The sequence below is a fragment of the Suncus etruscus genome, chromosome 6 (genome assembly GCF_024139225.1).
Source record: "Suncus etruscus isolate mSunEtr1 chromosome 6, mSunEtr1.pri.cur, whole genome shotgun sequence".
Classification (NCBI taxonomy): Eukaryota; Metazoa; Chordata; class Mammalia; order Eulipotyphla; family Soricidae; genus Suncus; species Suncus etruscus.
The window spans coordinates 93,060,293-93,080,890 of record NC_064853.1 but is presented as its reverse complement, the minus strand read 5'-3'; the positions used below and the strand labels follow the sequence as shown (position 1 = coordinate 93,080,890).

Below are 20,598 nucleotides of genomic sequence, written 5' to 3'. Positions count from 1 at the left end.
ATTTTAAGTGAGTTCTTTTTAAAGATTAGAGTCAAAGGAGCACAGTAAAAATGGTGTTAGAGTGGCAATTGTTGTTTGCATAGGCCCACCAAAATATGAGGGACATGGAAAGAAATAACCTTGGCCTAAGTACAAAGAGACCTGACCCCTGAAGTTTCCTGGCATAAGACCAAGTCTAGGCTTCAGGCAAGCTAGATCGTCCAATCCAATACATTTTCTATAGTGCCAACACACTTTTATTTTTCACACAGTCTCTGTTGTTGGTATCATGTTTCTGTATTAAAGATCCTGGAATCTGCATATCTTACATTGAAGTCAGGGTGTGGAGCATCCTCTCCTTTCACCTCACAATCAAAGGGCAATGCAGGGAGCCCTGTCCTGTAAGCAGGTCGTTGTCGTTGTTAAGTCTTCTCAGTGTTAAGGGAAGTCTCTTTTGAGCAGGTCAAAGTCTGAGCAGTGTAGGTCTTCTGTGGTAGAGGATTGCTTCCAGGTGATGTTATAGACCAGCCTGGATGTTTCGTGGATGGCTTCCCTGGTTCAGGGGAGAATGGATTATGCCCTTTCTTCTGAGGTCTGTGCCAGGTCGTTATGTCAATGTTCAGGGTGTAAGGTCCCTCTGCACTACAAGATTTGTGTGTTCCAATCTCTATTAAATAGGATCTTATTTGTATGTATAGTATTTTCCCATTTTAATGTTCCTATGCAAATAAGAAGCAATGCCACGTTGTGTTATTGGCGCATATGGGGGCCATAAGAACAATTCCAATGATTCCCATGACATGGTTCAATCATAAGCATTAAACTGGGGGACTCTTCCACCAAAATTCCTTGTTAAACAGCTCAAAAAGAGAAGATAAAAAGTGGTTAGAATCATCACTGTATAAGACAAAATTTAGTAAGAATTATAGCTGTCCAAAAAAAACCCACAAAATATTCTAAAGAAATACGTGTCCATTTTATGTATCTTGAAACAATTTGGGGTTGTCACACACAATGCACATCTTTGGACTGTGATTAGGATTGTACACTACTGAAGTTAAAAAGAGTAATGTAGGTTAGTGATGTTTGAGAGGGGGTTAGAGAGTTAAGGAGTAAAAAAGAGCTTTGTATGGGTGTGGGAAAGGGCAGAATACAAAATAAACATTCTGTATATGCAAAACATAAGAATAAGGAATATTCTGAATACATGAAGTACATGAGCCCCCGCGCGGTTCTGTAGTTTTTGGATGCCTAGGGAGGAATTTCTCTCCCCCTCACCCCAGGGCCCGATTAACCAGGCGTGGCCTTGAAGACCCACCAGGTTTGGGGGGACCTTGGTCCCCTGGACTAGGTGGTCAGCCCAGGGGGCCTGTGGCTAGCTGTCCTGCCCAGAGCCCCCAACATACCAGGCAAAGACCCAGAAATCCTGGCATGCGGAGTGTTCTGAGCCCAGCTGTGCCTCTGTAGTTTTTGGATGCCTAGGGAGGAATTTCTCCCCCCCCCTCCCCCCAGGGCCCAATTAACCAGGCGTGGCCTTGAAGACCCACCAGGTTTGGGGGGACCTTGGACCCCTGGACTAGGTGGTCAGCCCAGGGGGCCTGTGGCCAGCTGTCCTGCCCAGAGCCCCCACCATACCAGGCAAAGACACCCAGAAATCCTGGCATGCGGAGTGCTCTGAGCCCAGCCGAGCCTCTGTAGTTTTTGGATGCCTAGGGAGGAATTTCTCCCCCCCTCCCCCCAGGGCCCGATTAACTAGGCGTGGCCTTGAAGACCCACCAGGTTTGGGGGGACCTTGGTCCCCTGGACTAGGTGGTCAGCCCAGGGGGCTTGTGGCCAGCTGTCCTGCCCAGAGCCCCCAACATACCAGGCAAAGACCCAGAAATCCTGGCATGCGGAGTGTTCTGAGCCCAGCTGTGCCTCTGTAGTTTTTGGATGCCTAGGGAGGAATTTCTCCCCCCCCTCCCCCCAGGGCCCAATTAACCAGGCGTGGCCTTGAAGACCCACCAGGTTTGGGGGGACCTTGGACCCCCGGACTAGGTGGTCAGCCCAGGGGGCCTGTGGCTAGCTGTCCTGCCCAGAGCCCCCAACATACCAGGCAAAGACACCCAGAAATCCTGGCATGCGGAGTGCTCTGAGCCCAGCCGAGCCTCTGTAGTTTTTGGATGCCTAGGGAGGAATTTCTCCCCCCCTCCCCCCAGGGCCCGATTAACCAGGCGTGGCCTTGAAGACCCACCAGGTTTGGGGGGACCTTGGTCCCCTGGACTAGGTGGTCAGCCCAGGGGGCCTGTGGCTAGCTGTCCTGCCCAGAGCCCCCAACATACCAGGCAAAGACCCAGAAATCCTGGCATGCGGAGTGCTCTGAGCCCAGCTGTGCCTCTGTCAGGGCTGACTTTTTTTTAACAACAAAAGTTTTATTGGCACAGAAATGTCAGTTTCTTCTACCATGAATTCTGCCATTCAGAAGTACATGATCCAGCCAGCTAAGGTTGAGGCTTATGTTCTTTTTATTTTTTAATAGATATTTTAATTTTGACCAAAGCGGATTACAAATCATTCACAGTAAAATTTTAGGTATACAGTGACATTGAATCAGGGGCATTCCCACCACCAATGTTCTCCTCCACCCCTCCTCCCCCCATTCCCGGCATGCGTCCTATATCTTCCTCCTTTGCTCCCTGGGCTGCTAATGTAAGTGGTCCCCTCTGGGTCTAGCTTGTTATAGATTGGGTATCGATCCTGTTGTCATTGACTTTGGATTTGGTTCCTAAGTCTGATCATTTTCTATTTCTACTCAATGTTCATATGACTGTTTGGTCTTGGTAACCTCCATTATTTCCCCCTCAGTTTGAGAGGCAGAACAAGATGTTTCAAGTTATGTGGTTCTGTTTGAAAAGAAAAAAGAAAGGAAAAAGGTGGGGGGACAAAAATCAAACAAGCAAAATATTGGAGGAGTCCTTCTAGAGGCTATAAATATCTGTTTAAGAGAAGAAAGGGAAAAAGGAAGAAAAACATAGCAACAATACTAAAAAAAAAAAATCAAACTAAAAACCTGAAAAGCACAGCAATAAATACAACAACCAAACAATAACCACGGTCCTGAAATAAAAACAAAACAGAACTCAAAACAAAGCAAAACAAAACAAACCCCCCAAAAAATAAAAAATTAATTTGTGCTTTTTTTTTTTTTGCATAGGCAAGTAAATATTGGGGAGATTAGAAAGGGAATTCCCTTGGCCTAAGAGAGATACAGGGTTTCTCTGCCCTTGAGTATACTGTCATGTGCATAACTCCAGGTTTCGTACCTGTTTGTTTACTCTCCCCTAGGCCCTTTTGTGGTGTCTGGAAACTATCCGCTCAATCAGGGATGATGAGATCAGGCTTCTGTAACTAGAGGTCTTGGTATTTACACAGGTCATAGGATGGGGCCTAGGTTGGAGTCTTTCCTTATGGTTTTAAAAATTCTGTTCCATCACTGTTGTTTTAATCAGTCTTCTGTAGTTGCTGGTCTTGGTTTTTGCATGGATCCTAGGTTGAAGCCTAGGATGGAGTCTTTCATTATGTTTCCAGAAGTTCTGCTCAGTTGCAGTTGTCATAGTCAGACCTCTGGAATTAGAGATCTTGGTTGTTGTACAGATTGTAGGCCAAAGCCTGACTAGGGACTTTTTTGTGTTTGTTTTTTTGGGTCACACCCACCATTGCTCAGGGGTTATTCCTGGCTCTATACTCAGAAATTGCTCTTGGCAGGCTCGGAACCATATGGGATGCTGGAATTCGAACCACCGACCTTCTGCATGCAAGGCAAACACCTTACCTCCATGCTATTTCTCTGGCCCCAACTAGGGACTTTTTTATTGGTCCTAGAGTAAGTTCTGCCCAGTCATGTTTGTCACAGTCTTCTGTAGTTATCTTGGCTTTTGCACAGATCAAAAGATGACATGTCGGGGCCGGTGAGGTGGCGCTAGAGGTAAGGTGTCTGTCTTGTAAGAGCTAGCCAAGGAAGGACCGAGGTTCGATCCCCTGGCGTCCCATATGGTCCCCCCAAGCCAGGGGCAACTTCTAAGCGCTTAGCCAGGAGTAACCCCTGAGCATCAAATGGGTGTGGCCCAAAAAACCAATTAAAAAAAAAATGACATGCCTTCTGGTTTCAGCTTATGAGGGTGAGGTAAGACAACCTGTTCTTAGATCAAGTTGTTGCCATTTCCTCATTGAGGGCTGACTTTTCTTAAGATTACAAGTGTTTTATGTATCTTGGATCTTATCCAATATGTGGGTAAATATTTTTCTCTGTCTATGGGTGTCATTTTTTTTATTTTGGTCATTGTTTCTTTTGCAATGTAGTGCTGAAGCTTCCTAATTTGATGAAGTCTCATTTGTTTATCCTTGTTTCATTTGCTTGGCCAATGGCATTGAATCACTGAAGAGGTGTCTCTAGATTCAATGTCATGAAGGAGTTTTTGTTTTTCTTTATATAATTCGTGGATTCAGGTCTGATATCAAAGCGTTTACTTCATTTTGAACCTTGTGCATGATGGGTAGGGGTCTGCATTTTTTTCACACATGGCTGACCAAGTTTCTCAACACTCTTTGTTGGAGGCTTTCCTTGTTCTACTTTATACTCTGCTCCTTTGTTGAAGATTAGCTGTGTACCCAAGACACTGTCTCTGTAGACTCAATTCTATCCTATTCTATGGGTCTGTCCTTTTCCAGTACCAGCCTTGATTACTATAGCTTTATAGTATAGTGTGGAAAATGAAAGCCTTCCATCTTTCCTTGTAGGGCTGCTTTGACTATTTAATGGCTTTATTACTCCATGTAAATCTCAGCAGCATTTGTTCTATGTCAAATATTTTTAGGAATTCCAATGAATTTGTATATAATGATTTGGGTGGGATTATGATCATATTGATTCTTCCAATCCATGTTTGGTGTGGTGTGAGTGTATTTGTGCATTTTCAAGTGTTGGGGTAACATCTGGCAGTACTTAGATCTTATTTTTGGGTTTGTGCTTAGGGCTTACTCCTGGGAGTCCTCAGGGACTGAGGCGGGGTGCTGAGGATCAAATCTGGGTCAGCTGTATGCAAGGCAAGCACCTTATCTCCTATACATTTTCTTTAGCCCCAAAGAAAATGGTTCTGCTCCTCAAAGTCACTATTTGGAAACTAGCCAGGCAAGCTCAGACTGTGGGAATATACTAACTGGATCCACATTTGAATAGGAACTTGGATCATTTGTTAGTGGCTTCCAGTCATTCTAATGAGACAAAGGGCCTAATGAAAAAAATAACCAGGGATTTGAAAAAAACTTTTAGAAAAGATAAACTGTCAGTAAGCACAAGGAAAAGAGTTAGGCAGTATTAGTCATCATGCAAATTAAAACCATGAGTTCTGATAGAACTGGAAGTTGCACTCAAATGCATATAAAATACAAAATGTAGCATATAACTACAGTGTAAAACTTTTTGACCATTTCTTACTAAATTAAACAATGTTATATCAGTTTTAGTTATGAGGACTGAAAACATGTATCAAAAAATATTAACTATTTTTCATCACAAACCATAAACAATCTAAATCCATTGTGGGGTTCTTATACAATGATGGAACATGACAGCAAGTGACCCTTATGGACATTCTGGGCAATAAAATCAGAGGCAACAGTCAAAATGCATAATTTCACTTTCATGAACTTCAAGATCAGGAAACAATTAAAAATGTGTGTGTGGGGGTTGTGTGTGTGTTGGGGGTTTGGGCACACCTGGGGACACTCAGAGGTTACTCCTGGCTATGTGCTCAGAAATCGCTCCTGGCTTGGGGGACCATATGGGATGCCGAGGGATCGAACAGTGGTCTGTCCTGGATCAGCCACATGCAAGGTCAACACCCTACCGCTGTGCTATGCTCCGGCCCCAGGAAACAAAAATTTTTTAAACCACATATGACAGTGCTCTTGCCAGGCTTGGGAGACCATACAGGGTACCAGGGATGGAAGCCTGGGATAGTTACATGGAAAACAAGGGCCCTGCCTGCTGTACCATTTTCTCTGGCCCTGAAATCTGTCATTCTTTACAGTTGAGGCATCTTAAGCAATTTTTAGGAGCTGTGTATATAATTTATAAAAGTACTACAATCTTTTCAGAGGGGCCTTCCCAGGGATGCTTGTGGACTTGGAGGTCAATCCTGGTGATGCTGTGCTCAGAGGTGGGGCATGGCTCAGTGCTCAGATATGGTAATGAGTCCTGCTTGGCCATCAGAGACAATGTAGGGACCATGGGATGCCACAGACTGAGCTCATCTACACAAGCTCTGTGATCCAAATCCACCCATATAAGAAATCTCCCCAGCCTCTGTATGTTAAGATTTTTGAGTTCTGCAGTCATTGAAAGGCATAATGGCAAATGTAGTAAAATTACCTTAAAACAAGTCTGGCAGTGATGTGATGAAGTACAGCTTATGTGCTTAAATAACAGAAAGCTACATTTAAGTATACAGGAAAAGTTTTATTTGATAAATATAATTTTATATTTAAAAATTACTGGGAAGTGTACAATAAGTATACTACTTTGCTTGCCAAGCAGAGAATTATTAGACGGCCACAGTGCCTGAGGTCTAAAATGCCAAACTAAGTGTTGCTACAGCATTTTCAGCCAATAGTAAGTCAGAAAAATCTAACAATTCTCACGAAAAACACGTCATTATAATCTAGTTTTATAGGAATATAATTCATTATCAAACAATACCTCTTTAATAATTTTTTAATAGTTGTTTTTGTGAAAACAGTCAACTCTTTTAAGTGAGCTCTTTTTTTTTTTTTTTTTGGTTTTTGGGCCACACCCTGTGACGCTCAGGGGTTACTCCTGGCTATGCGCTCAGAAGTTGCTCCTGGCTTCTTGGGGGACCATATGGGGCACCGGGGGATCGAACCGCGGTCCGTCCTAGGTTAGCGCAGGCAAGGCAGGCACCTTACCTCCAGCGCCACCGCCCGGCCCCTAAGTGAGCTCTTTTAAAGAATGTAGAGGATCACAACCTCATTTCAAGTTTTATTAATACCTGCTTCTATCACAGTCCAAGTTGATAGAAATAGGAAGAACAAACTGGATGATTTTTCCCAGACCATAACTTTTCAGAGTAGCTAGCACATTTTAAAGTTTTCAGTATTAATGGTAAATATTACCCCATGTTTTCCTATGAAACTAGTATCTCAAACTTATCACATTAGTCCAATTTAAAAATGTTTCTCATCTGAGTCATGTTTCCTAATAGGTAAACAGCCCCGTTTGTTTCAGGTCTGTGAATCCTTTGGACATTGTGGAGACTACAACCCCAGGAGGAGTATAAGAAAACAGAAATGCAGACGGTGCACTTCCTGTTTCAGTTCTGGTCTATACTGGCTTCTTGAATGTCCCTGATGCCAGGCACAGGATAAAGTAGCTGGTGGGAAATTCTGAAACTGGTTTGATGCTAGCTATATTTTTAGGGCTACCAGCTTTCAGTGCAGGCAGATAGGTCTCAGACCACCACACTTACAAGTCCTAACTTGTAAGTTAAGAAGAGTAAGCTAATGATTAATGTTTACTGGCCAGAGTAGTTGAGAAAGGGGAACTTTTCTGATTCTGTAGGAACAGTCTTACATTAGGACCACTAGCACCAGAGAGTTACTGAAAGGATCTTAAATAGAAGAAACTCCTTCTTTAACAATTCAAGATAAACTTCCTTTAACAAGAGTTGGTTTTGGGGCCGGAGAGATAGCATGGAGGTAAGATGTTTGCCTTTCATGCAGGAGATCATTGGTTCGAATCCCGGCATCCCATATGGTCCTCCATACCTGCCAGGAGCAATTTCTGAGCCTGGAGCCAGGAATAACCCCTGAGCACTGCTGGGTGTGACCCAAAAACCACAAAAACAAAAAACAAAAGAAAACAAACAAACAAAAAGGAGTTGGTTTTGAACAGAGCAAAATAAGCTTATCTGCATATGTCACTTTTTTCTGACATAAACATTCCAAAATGATTTCAAATAGTGAATGTAGAAAATGACAGCAGCTGCACCAGGAGCATCTACTTAGGCCCACAGCCAGAGACTGCTCAGGGGCTTTGTGTCTTGTTTCAGTTGTCAGTTGATGGCAAGTAAACATTAAGGCAGATATGCCAGCATATTTGCTATGCTACCAAATACCATTTTGTGCAAGAACATTTATAAGATAGTCTAAAAACCCCACAAATTTTCACATTCTCTAATCAACTACTTGCATGAATTTTTTTGTTGTTGTTGCCATTTACCATTCTATGAGCACGCAATATGTTTTATTACTTCTTGGATCTATTTCCAGAGTACTAGATTTTGGGATGTATGAGTAAAGAAGGACTGCTTTTCGGTTGAAATGGATACTTAATATTTGACTGAAACATGACTGAAACAAATGTTAGCAAGAACAAAATTTTAATTCTTTTCTCTATAGTCCAATTCCAGAAGGCTAATATTTATGAAAAGGGTTAGGGGTAAAGGATTGAGCACTAAATGTACAAATTCTAAAGATAATTTTATTATTATTTTTTTTTTGGTGGTTTTTGGGTCACACCTGGCAGTGCTCAGGGGTTATTCCTGGCTCTAGGCTCAGAAATTGCTCCTGGTAGGCACAGGGGACCATATGGGATGCCGGGATTTGAACCGATGACCTCCTGCATGAAAGGCAAACATCTTACCTCCATGCTATCTCTCCGGCCCCGATAATTTTATTCTTAAAATTTTTGGGGGGAGAACCAGAATAGTAGCACAGCAGTAAGGCATTTGCCTTGCACGCAGCAGACCTGGGACTGATTCCTGGCATCCCATACGGTCCCCTGAGTTTGCCACGAGTGATTTCTGAACACAAAGCCAGGAGAAACCCCTGAGTGCTGCTGGGTGTGTCCCCCACAAAAAAACAAAAAACAAAAATTTTTTTTGGTGGGCTGGGTTGGGCCAAGCCTGGCTATGCTCAGTGCTCACTGACTCTTTGCACTGAGCTTAAGGATCACTCCTGGCAGGGACCAGGGGAACATATGCAGAGTTGGCTATCGAAGTGGGATCAGCTATAAATAAGGCAAATGCTTTACCCTTTGTACTCTCTTTCTGGTCCAGAATTTTAGTCTTAAAATCTTGGCAAGACAACATCACCATTTCCAAACATTAACAAAGTGTACATAAGGGACAACCTGGGTTTGATACCCAGCATCCAGTCTATCCTTTGAGCCACACCAGAAGTGATCGTTGTGCACTACTGGGTGTGGTCCAATAACAAAACAAAAAAGTATATATCATTATAAGTATAATTATTGTAATTATATATAATCATAATATAATATATAAGAAAATATATCTATATCTATATTATATAATATATAATAAATATATTTATATTATATTATATAAATATATTTATATTATATATTTATAATATATAATAATTATATTATGGGATTATTATAAGTATAATAATCACTATGTACTTAGAACTGAGTTTTAATAGCTCTTAAGTCAATAATCATTTCTGAAATGCCAAACATTACTTTATGAAAATAAGTGGCTACACTGAGCTACATAGTAAATCAAGGTGGGAATTAATTATTAAAGGAGAACATTAATTACTGCAACATATGTACTCAATCCTTAGCATTTTAATTTTTTGTTGCCATCACCCCATTACATTTTCCATTTTAGAGGATTTTATTTATGTTCAGTAGCCATGCCTCAAGGCAGACCTCACTAGTCTCACACACGACACAGCTCTCTGTTTTGTCTGTAGTAACTGAGCAAACCACAAGCTTCTTTTCTGAAATACTTTCTTTTAAAATCTAGCTGACTAAAGGCAAGAAGAAGTTTTAGGACTGCTTCCTGTTTTATCTGTATCATTAAAAGTATTTGCAATATTTAAATACTGACCAAATTTGTTTTTTATTGATATAGATGAACTTTACAACAGGGTCAACAAATACTATAAACAGTCTTCAGACAGAGGGGAGGAAAGAAAACTGACACAGAATCACACGGTTAAAGCATGCAAAAAGATCAATGATAAACAGATGAAATAACATACTAGTGGAATCTAGTTTACTCACTATAGGTCCTTCATATTTGTCACAAAAATAGTAGTAAGCATCAGTATGAAATTTGGTGAACGGACTTGATTCCTGATTTACATATCAGATATGATATACTTTAGTATGTATATCATTAACTTTACTAAATGTGATATAGTAAATTTGAGAAGTCTGGGCTTGGTAAGTAGTTACTACCCACAGTGCAGTAAGTGGTGCATGGAAATACATTTTCCTAATCGATGAACTTAAAAAGCACTAATGAAGTAACAACATGAGTCACTGAGGGACCAAAATTTATTATTATTATTCACAGTAACTTTTCCCATGAAAAGCTTCAAATATAACTCTAATAAAAAAATAGAGTTTTCAAGGCAAATGTTTCAGCATAATTTACAGAAGCAGATTTAAATATATAAGAGTCAATAACCAAGTTAATACTAAAAAATACAATTAACTAAGAATCAGCTCCATTTCCTACCTGATATTAAAATACAATGGACTTGGCAGGTGGCTGAAATGCCATAGGGATCCTGTAAGCACAAAGGGCAACCCAGGCATAAAGATGGAAAAATATCTTATACAATGGTATTGGGACTATTCCTGGCTTGGTGTTTGAGATGTGGGGGTGGGAAGGTCATTCCTGGTGTTCTGGGAATGGAGCCTGGTGATCTTGCAGCACGAAAAGCATGCACTTCACTTCAGCCCTCTGAGTTATCTTCCGTTTCATAAAGTTTAACATACTCATATTAAAATTGGGGGCTGAGATGAGTTCATGCTACTGCTTTGGATCTGTTTTCCATTCTAATCTGAGTAGTTGTGAGCTATTCCAGATTTTGGAAAGCTGTTTTGCAGAGCTAGTGTGGCCATTACCAGGATCATCATACTGGCTTTTAAAAAAGTTGAAATTGCTCCCACAAAGTACTACTGCCCCTTTAACAAGTTGATGAGTCCATTGTGGAGAGAGTCAAGATGCTCCTGTCGTTGGTATAGAAAGGATCCGCTGCACTCCATGATCTAAAGTAACAATAAGAGAGAAGTTTGGCTCACTAGGACCTAGGTTTTAATTGAGAAAAATTTACTCTAAAACTTAGGACCCAAGTGCAATCTGAGTTTTTAAATAAGCAAGTGATTGATTCATTTTTGAAAGTTCAAGAGCAATTCTCCAGTTTATCATCGCATGACCAAACATTCTTTTTATAGCATATACAAACGTGGGGAAAAATATGTTCTCCATCATATAAAAATAGTAGTCAAAATTGAGCCAGTCATTAACACTAGAACATTTTCTATAGGTAGTATAGACACTCTAAAAGCTTAACAATTCAGTAAGAAATATGTACGTTCCGAGCTACAAACATTGTTTTACTGATAAGCAATAACATGGTACTTTGACATCACACAAACACAAAAAATAGTCACTTACCAAAAGCTTTGGAATGAAATAGCATGTTCATAGTTTTTCAAAATACACTTTGATATTTTTAGCTATAAATTCTATTCTAGAGATTTGTTTAGCATAATTAGCTTGAGTATAGAAAATGTTTTAATCAGTAGTTACCAAAGCACTAATCTTTGTAAGTCACTAAGGTGAAATTTCACTTAACTGAGAACAAATGATCCTTTAACTGGGCTGGGAAAGTTAAATCTTGTAAATTAAAAGTTAACTATGGTAAAGTCCATAATATATGATTCATGACAACACTTTTTTTATTTTTTTGCAGCTGTGTTAGTAACTTTAAGCTAATTAAGATCAAAGACAGCTTCCGTGCCCAAGAGAACTAAAACAATTTCAGACAGGATTAAGGTTGCCAGGGTCAAGGTGGCTTTTCTTAGAAAGTTAAAAAACACTAACAATAAAGATATGTGATGTTATTTTTATCTAGGTCTTCTACTCTCCTTAAAAAAAGATGTGAGGAGACTAGAACTTGAATGCCCCAAATTCACATGTACCAAAAATATCTGCTGTTTTAATCAATTGAATGAGCATAATCATCATTATGAAGTTTGGAACCCACAAATTGTACGAAGTTGGCAAAGAGGGAGACAGACAAGCCAACAAATATTACTAGTGGTGTTGCTGGTTCTCTCAGTTTATTCATTTCCAGAAAAGTCTGAATAGTTTCTATCTTCGGTGAGGAAGGGCTTATTCACTATTGTCTCGCTAGCACCTATGTCTGGTACATGATAGGCACTCAGTATTTGTAACATAAATTAATAAAATAAAAACGAACTAATGTTAAAGTATTTGTGTGGGAAAAAGTAAGCTCAGACACATGAGAAAAATGAACTATCAACAACCCAGTTGCCATGGAAGCAAGTTTCTATTGCCAATATTTTATATTACCTTTTCCTCTTTTCCAACTTGCTTACAAAGAATGATCTTAAGAAATGGTTCCTCCATTTCTCATCTTTTCAAAGCACATGTGCAATCATATGCTAAATATCAATTTCTTTCTGTTTTGAAGAAAATTTTGTTTGGGATAAAGTATCTATTGGTAAATTACACACAGGAAATCACTTATTGCTGAAGTACAGCCCTTTAAGGGTACAACATGGCATATTTTTTATAATCACTAAGAAATTGATCCTACAATATGACATGATCCTTTGACAACACAGGCTAATAAGGTACAAGTGGAATTTTTGTGTACTGGAAAAGTTTCATCACCAGAGAAATCTGTAACAAGTGATGTTCATAAACTCTTATTTTTAATATGTTAAAGAAACAAAAATGTAAAGGCTTAAAAGTCTTCCCTTTTTAAGCCAGAGAAGAAATTGATATATAGGCTGCTCTCAAATAAAAACAAACACTATACATATTTTATGAATATAATTATATGTGAAAAACAAAACTCTAGATAACAAAAATACTTTCAAAATGTCAATATAATGTTAATCGATCAATGGCAATTTTCACATAGCCCTTTAAAAAGCACCAAGTTTTGGTTTTGCATATCATCTGATTTTATCCACTAGAATAAATAATGAATAAAAAGTCTTAAGACTTTTTAGATTATGCATTTGAAGAAAAAAAGGAATAAAAATGAAGGTAATAGGAATATAATAGTAAGAGTAATGAATAAGTATTAATAGTAATGACTACAGTATTAATAGTAATGAATAATCCAACCAGAAATGTTGAACAGAACTGGAAAGGTACTTATATAGTATGTCAAGTAAAATTTTAATTACTGTAAAACATTTTATTCAGACAATTTAGAAATCTTACTAAAGAAATAATATGGTGTAATTTTAAATGAAAACAAGTACAGATGATAACAGCTACCTTCAAGGGAAGATGCCCAAATAAATCCTGGGGCAGGCTCAACAGGGAAATGCAGCATAAAAATGTCTACATAGCTGGGAAGACAGCTTCAAGGGCTAGATAGCATGCTCTGCACTCAGGAGTGATGGGTTCTATACTTGGTACTGCATGGTCTTCCAAGCAGGAGCTCATGGCTAAGAGTGACTTCTGAGCACTCTCACGTGTGGCACCAGAGACAAACCAAAACAAACCAAAAAAGCTAAAGAGTAGTCCAGCATTTTAACTAAATAGTTGATAGCAAGAACATAGCAATATGCAGAGCAAAAATATTCATTTTTAGTTCAGTTAAAAAATTCATTCTGGTTTGTAGCCAACAGCAAAAATGTATACTGTCATTAAACAAAACTTGAAATCAATTTTAAAAGTTTGAGAAAGTGTGCAAGTAAGTCTCAGTCTAACTCCCAACTGAATTGTGTCGAGTAAAGCTGTCTCTTTAAGTAAAAGAATAAAAGTTAGGTCCTTTTGGAACTCTGAGATACTTGTTACCCTGGCTAATTACAGTATTGATTTCTTACATGCATTTTAAAATTGACACAGTGGAGTAAATCATAACGAAGTTCCAATGTAACTAATGCCTTACAGCAATTCTTTTATGTGGAATGAAATGACTGCCAAAATATAATAGCATTGTAAGTATTTCTGAACATGTTATAAATTAGTAAATGGGGATTCAAAACAAAAGACATCTGTACTCACTTCAGCAGCATGTATAAAAGGACACTATATTGCCACAAGAAATGCTACTTATAAATGTAGCTAGGTTAAGAATGGATTGTAACCACAAAGTGGCAACTACTATGCTTGCCAGTAAAAGTTAGTTGTGTACTACATGAATTTACATCATTCTAAGAACACCAAGTTAGCCGAATATTATGGTACACAAGAGTAATGGTTTCTTCATTATCCCTTGGTTCTGGGAAAGTTTCTCCCCTTTTCCCAGCTGTGGACATGCACAAAGGATAGACACATGATGAGATGTCCTGGAATGGGAATCCATGTCTGTTTTGTATATTTATAAAATGCTTCATGCAACCCGATGTATTGCTGCTTTGATTTTGGATACAGGATGTTCACACAAACAATATAAACATTTGAAAAATATTACCCCTATTCCTTATCATCTCCTAGATAATAATGTCTTGGGAAAAATGTATGAAGAATCCATTCCACATTTTTTTGTTTGCTTGTTTTTGTATTTGGGCCACATCCAGCAGTGCTAAGGAATTACTCCTGGCTCTGTGCTCAGGAATAACTCCTGGCAGTGCACGTGGGACCATATTGGGTGCTGGAATTTGAAGTTGCATGTAAGTTACCCACCATACTATATCTCCACCCCATCTTTTCACTTTTTAATAAATTGTCATTTACCCCCAAATGGATTTTTAATAATAAAAGCAAGCAAAACGTGTTAAATCAATAGATCTGAAAAATGCTAAGATTCTTCTCAATCACAGAATTTTAAAAACCTATTCCTACTTATAAACTTTTAGTTAGATCACCAATCTCAAGCAGAAACTTGAAGCTCACAACTCCTTTTAAAACCTCATTATAGACAAAAAGAAATAGGAGAGTAGATACAGCTTTTCGTGTTTATAAATACCCCCAGAGCCTCAAATGACCAACTAGAAAATACACAGGAAGAGTAAGAAAAGCAAAATCTTTTGATGAACTATTATAGATTATTTTATAAGTACAAAAGAAAAGAAAATAGAACAGCGGTATAAGTATAATCAGAAAAAGCAAGTTATAAAAGCGAAGTAAGAGTACCAGAGTCACACTCCTAATCACATTTTAGAAAGATTATAAAGCAAGATTTCTGTTGTTTGTTCATTAGTGGAGAAGTCTCTTCAAAGGTGCTTTTTCATCCTTTATGAGTGAAAGAACCCTACTCCCAAACCACAAAGCGAACTCTATCATCAGGGTGCCAGTAAATAGCACACTTCCTGCTTCAGTTGGTAAAACCCTCTGTGGATTTATAAGGTATCTACAGATGCAGGTTCATCCTGTTCCAGTTTATAGGATACTCATCTGCAGCAAAGGCTACTTAGAGAAATTTCACACCTGCTGACATGGGTGGGACTACATCTTCCTATAACTCGTTCCAGCATTCTTCTAATAGATGCACACGCTGTTTCTCCTTCTGAGAAACAGCACATGGAGTCCAAGCACTTGATACTTGAATTTGTTTCAGTAAGCTGGAGGGTTTGAAGAAGAAAAGAAAAATGAGTTATACATTTGGACTTTGGAGAAGCATGCAAAAGTTATAACAACCAGTTTATAATCAAAAGTAATCTGTGAGAATACTTATGCTTTTGATTGGGAGCTCTTATTTTAAAGACAATCTGTCTTGGGTTAAAAAAATCAAGTAAAATAAATAGTTAAATAGAATTAAACCAGCAAATATTTTTGATATCTAATTTTAAGCATTATAATAAATATTTTCATAAAGATTTATGTCATATTTAATAAATTCTAATTCTTTTGAGTTTTTTTTGGGTGAATGTATGAAAAGCTCATGCAATTTCAAGTGCTTAATATGTACCATTTTCTAAGCACTAAATTTAGACAAATGTATTCACTCTGTAATTATTCCCTAAAAGGCATTATTTACCTTGCACTGGTAAGCAACTATTAGATGCCAACCATGACTATAATCAGTTCATCCTATTTTTCCAAAATTATCTGATGGTACGTATACTGAAATTTATTCCACATGTGCTAGTGTTTTAAATTTAAAACAATCTGAATAAGCTGCAAAATTTACAATAATTACACAGAAACAATCCAACAAGATAACAAAAACCATATTACTACCAATTTTAATTGTGTTAAGATGGAAAAATGACATGACCACACAATCCAATGAATCCCAACCCTGGTTTTGATGTCATCAAAGGTGCTTCTCAACTTTTCAAGGGTTGACATTTCACACCAACCACTTTGCTTCACTTTTCTTGACATAGTTAATAGACCCCGTCACAAAATCACAAGGTGTAGAGCTTAAAGTATATGGTTATAGTGCAGAGCAAGGAGAACAACAATTAGATTAATTAGTGTTAATTATCACAAAGGTTGGGAATCACCAAGTGTTGGGTACAGGTATGGTAACGGGACATTTGTGGAGTTATTCACAATGGACAAATACAGATGTGATGGACAGTCAGTCACCTTACATTCTGACCCTCAGCAACTGGTGGAGCCCTGTAAACTCCCTGCCAAAGTAATCCTACCAAATACCACTGCTGAGTGACCAATTGTACTGGTGTGCTAGGCTTGCTAAACATGGAAAAACAACTGCATTTTACTTGCCCTTTCATCATGTCCTTGATTCAGGGCTGTTTCTGGTACCACTTCTTAATCTGTGTTTTGTTAGATGTTTACAGATAGTTCATGAAAAAACTTTGCAACCAATCAGGTTTGGAAAACACTAGTGAAGTGTTATTAAAGCCCTATCATTAAGTCTGAACATTTGGTCAGGCATCCGGGTGGAAGGCTGGATATAATTTAATGCTCTAATTTTTCTCACCCACTGCTATCTTTCTAGGGAACACAAAGCAACACTTGGAGGAATATTAATATTCACAGAAAGTGCTTAGGGAGTGCAGGTTGAGAGAACAGGATTTCGCTCAATTTCCTAATTCCATCACTGGGTCTCTGGGTTTCAGTTTCTCTCTTGAAATCACTCTCAATAGCAATCAAAACTTAAAGGTTCCAAGGTTTCAGACCTTTTATAACCTGACCTCAGGCTCTTTCTTGCTCTACTTCCCAATGCTTCTGTGCAGTTTCCCCACAGTCAGCCAAGCTGTGTATCATGCATGCAGACATGTGTCAGGGCCAGAATGCTGAGCCTCCATAAAGGTTCAATTTCAATGCCACCATCTACATGAATTTCTCTCTTTCACCACTTCAACTATTAATAGCCTCTCTCTGGATGCTGTTGGTTCTTACCACTTGATTGGCACAAGCACTATCATCTAACTTACATGATGAAGTACAACTATGTGCTGATTCCTATGGGTCCTCAACCTGCTCTCAGTGGTAATTAGAAGAGTGGGATCTGTGCTGGGAATAGACCACAGTGGCACTTAGATTCATGGGAAGTTTGTTATAGATGTGTGGGCTTCTTACGGCCATTCTCATTTCAAACATTAACAACCCTATGGGATAAGCCCCAGAATGACTTCTTCCACTGGTGAAAACAGATTGAGAATTTGCTAAAGGTTTCACTGTGGGGCTTGAGCCTTATATTTCTTTGATTCTAATGCCCAAACCTCTTTATCATACTGCCTTCTTATAATTGTGGCAGAAGGAAGACTACAAGTATCATAAAAAGAGGAAGGAAATCTCAACCCCAGCCATGGTTTTCAGTACTGGTGGAGGGCATGAAAATCTGATGGGAAAAAAAATGGTGTTTGCAATTCAGCTTGAAGATTGAATGGGATTTCTAAAGCTGGAAATGAGGGAGAAGGAACTCTCCAGGCTAGGCAGAAAATGAGTAATTGTGTGTGGGTAGGAAAGTACACGAAAAAGAGTAGTTGCCACTTCTCCTCCCTGCAGGAAGACCAATGTAGCTCAAAGTATGATCCACGGGTCAAGTGTCGGTCTGAAAAGAGCATCTTTGGCCCACAAAATGTAAGAGTTCCTGGTCTGTCAGGGTAAGAGGTCAAAAACTTTAAGGCGATTTGACAAAATAGTTTTAGAACTTGAATCTTATAATTTGGAACTGAGCTTATCTTCCTAGTAACTGATTTTTTTTTCCATAGTAAAGTATCACACAGTTGTATCTCACACTTCTCAACTAATAAACATATTGTGATAAACTGTTCTCAAAGTGTGCTAGTCTTTCTAAATTCTATTGTATTTTACACAAGTACCAGCAGATGAGGAACTGGAGATTACAACAAAAGAAAACAACTAGCCCTTTACCACATTTATCTGGGGAACACTGAACTAGACCAGAAAGTCTGAGCCTGTCTGGCACTTCATAATGTAAGTGGAATCCATGAAAGATGATATTCTCAAAGTGGTCAAGGACACTTTCAATGTCCACACAAGTACAAAACACTGTCTGGACCTGACTTTAGGTAAATCTCTTGCTTTGCATTCATTTTCTTTCCTTTCGAGACCTAATGACAGGTATTAAAATATGGGTAACCCAATAGAGAAAAAATTGTGATATGTCCTGAATATTAAAAAAGGAGTTACTCTTTCCTTTAGATCATCTTGAGAACTAAGCAAAAATATAGCTTCCCCTCCTCCCCTTTTTTCTTTCTTTTCCTAAAGAGAAAAACATCCAGAGCTGCTTTGGAAATACTACAAGCTGGTTAACTGCTTTTCTGTGATGCTATTTATAGAAAACACGATCCTGTTCTCCAGAAAGTCTTCAAGGCTGTTGCCTTCCCAAAGACACACCTTTGAGCTCATATTCAAGAACTGGGAGGTCAGCCAGGGTACTGGTAGCCAGAGTAGTGTGAGGAGAGGTGGGAAGGGGGTGGAGGTGAAGCACTTGGATCACGTTTCCTTGAAAGCTGAGAGGGATTCACTTTGGGCACTAATAAATAGTGGGGAAAAAAATGCAAAGCAATGAGAATGAGGCCTAACTGGAGGCATGCAAGAATAATTCAACTAACCAGCAATATTAGCTGAATGATAAGACTTTGCTTAGAACCACTGTTTCCCCAGGATGACCATATAACTCAGAAAGAAGGGAAGGACTGCCAAGGACAACTATGGACTCAACATGACTATGTATGGCTAATAAGTATTTTCATCTCTGTAGACCTGGCTTTCTGATATGGTTCTGGCTCACTGCTCCTCTTTCCATTATTTTCATATTAAAAATAGTAAAAATATTTATAATTTTCTGTTACTGCTCTACAGAATATCTTCCTGAAATCCTCTATATTTTAAAACACTCATTTATTTCTTAAAACAAATATATATTTATCAGACCTGGCTGTGCTCAGGGCTTACTCCTGGTTCTGTGTTCAGGGGTCACTCCTGGCTAACTTGGAGGGTGTCAGGGATGGTGCCTGGGTTGGCTGTGCAAAAGGCAATCACTGTTACTATTTCTTTGGTCCATATTTCTAAATCTCCAGTTACTTCTACAATATCTAGCAAATCAAAAGTTCTGTTCAATTTTGATAAGAATATACAATTATTTTATTTATTTAAAAGATTAAAAGATTTTAATTAATTTTATTTAATTTTAATTATTTTATTTGAATTATTTTGCTTCTGAAACAGTTTTATTTGCTTACTAAACAAAGTCGACATTGCAGAGCCTTAAAGGAAAAAAATCTTGGAAAAAAATACTTGGAAAAAATCTTGGAAAAAAATATTTGGAAAAAAATCTTAAATCTTAAATGTTAACTATGAGGAAACAAGGTTTGCATTTTAGAAAATGTTTTTTTTTTTTATTTAAGTTCTATACATTTTGTAATGTAGTTAATATCTGGCATGCTACTTCCCCTGACCTCCCCGCAACCAGATAGCTTTCTTTTTTTTTTTTTTCAGATAATTTTCTTAATGTAAATTCAAGTCACCAAGTATTACTGATTTCCCAATTTTAGTTAAAGACAAGATCAAACCTAGAACAAGGAATTGAGCATTTAGGATTGCAAGAGGGAGTTGCCTTGTGATGGTGTTAGGTAAGGGCTCTGTCTTTCACAGGCTTAATTCTCTAAAACAAGTCTCATGCTCATATTCATGCTTTAAACTCTCCCCTCCTTCCTAAGTCAAAACTCTGACCGAGATAAATTACCTCTATAAATGTCTTTCTGTGATCTCTTAAGAGAGTTCCTAGTGTATTTTATTTTAATAATTTTGTATTTCTTACTTCAAAAAGAGAACAGTTCCTATAATGATGTGTTATGTAAATCATATGACTCCTTTGCAGCTTAAATGAGGAAACAGTAATCTGAAAAACGAGTGTTTTACTTCTTACAGTATTAGGGACTGAACTCTAGCCCTGACACATAGGAGACATGTCTTATATCACTAAGCCACATCCTGTCCTCCTGCCCCCACAGGATGCCATTTTAAAAAATTGTTTTTGGCTTTTGGGTCATACCTGGAAGTGCTCAGGGATTGCATATAACTTTATATCTGAGTGCATGGGGACCATGTGGGCCTGTGATTGAAACCAGGGCTTCTGTATACTAAGAATACTCTCTAGCTCTTTAAATCATTTATTTCTCAGGCCTAGAACCCCCCAATTTAG

General features: G+C 38.5%; 1 protein-coding gene across 1 annotated transcript in view; it reads right to left on the bottom strand.

Moving 5' to 3' along the window:
* Positions 1 to 15,439: 15,439 nt before the first annotated feature.
* The window catches only part of ATP11B (ATPase phospholipid transporting 11B (putative)), a 114,846-nt gene continuing 109,687 nt past the window's right edge, over positions 15,440 to 20,598 (bottom strand). The window contains exon 31 of the mRNA XM_049775818.1: positions 15,440 to 15,571. The gene's annotated coding sequence lies outside the window, so the exon portion shown is untranslated. The remainder of the gene's footprint in view (positions 15,572 to 20,598) is intronic.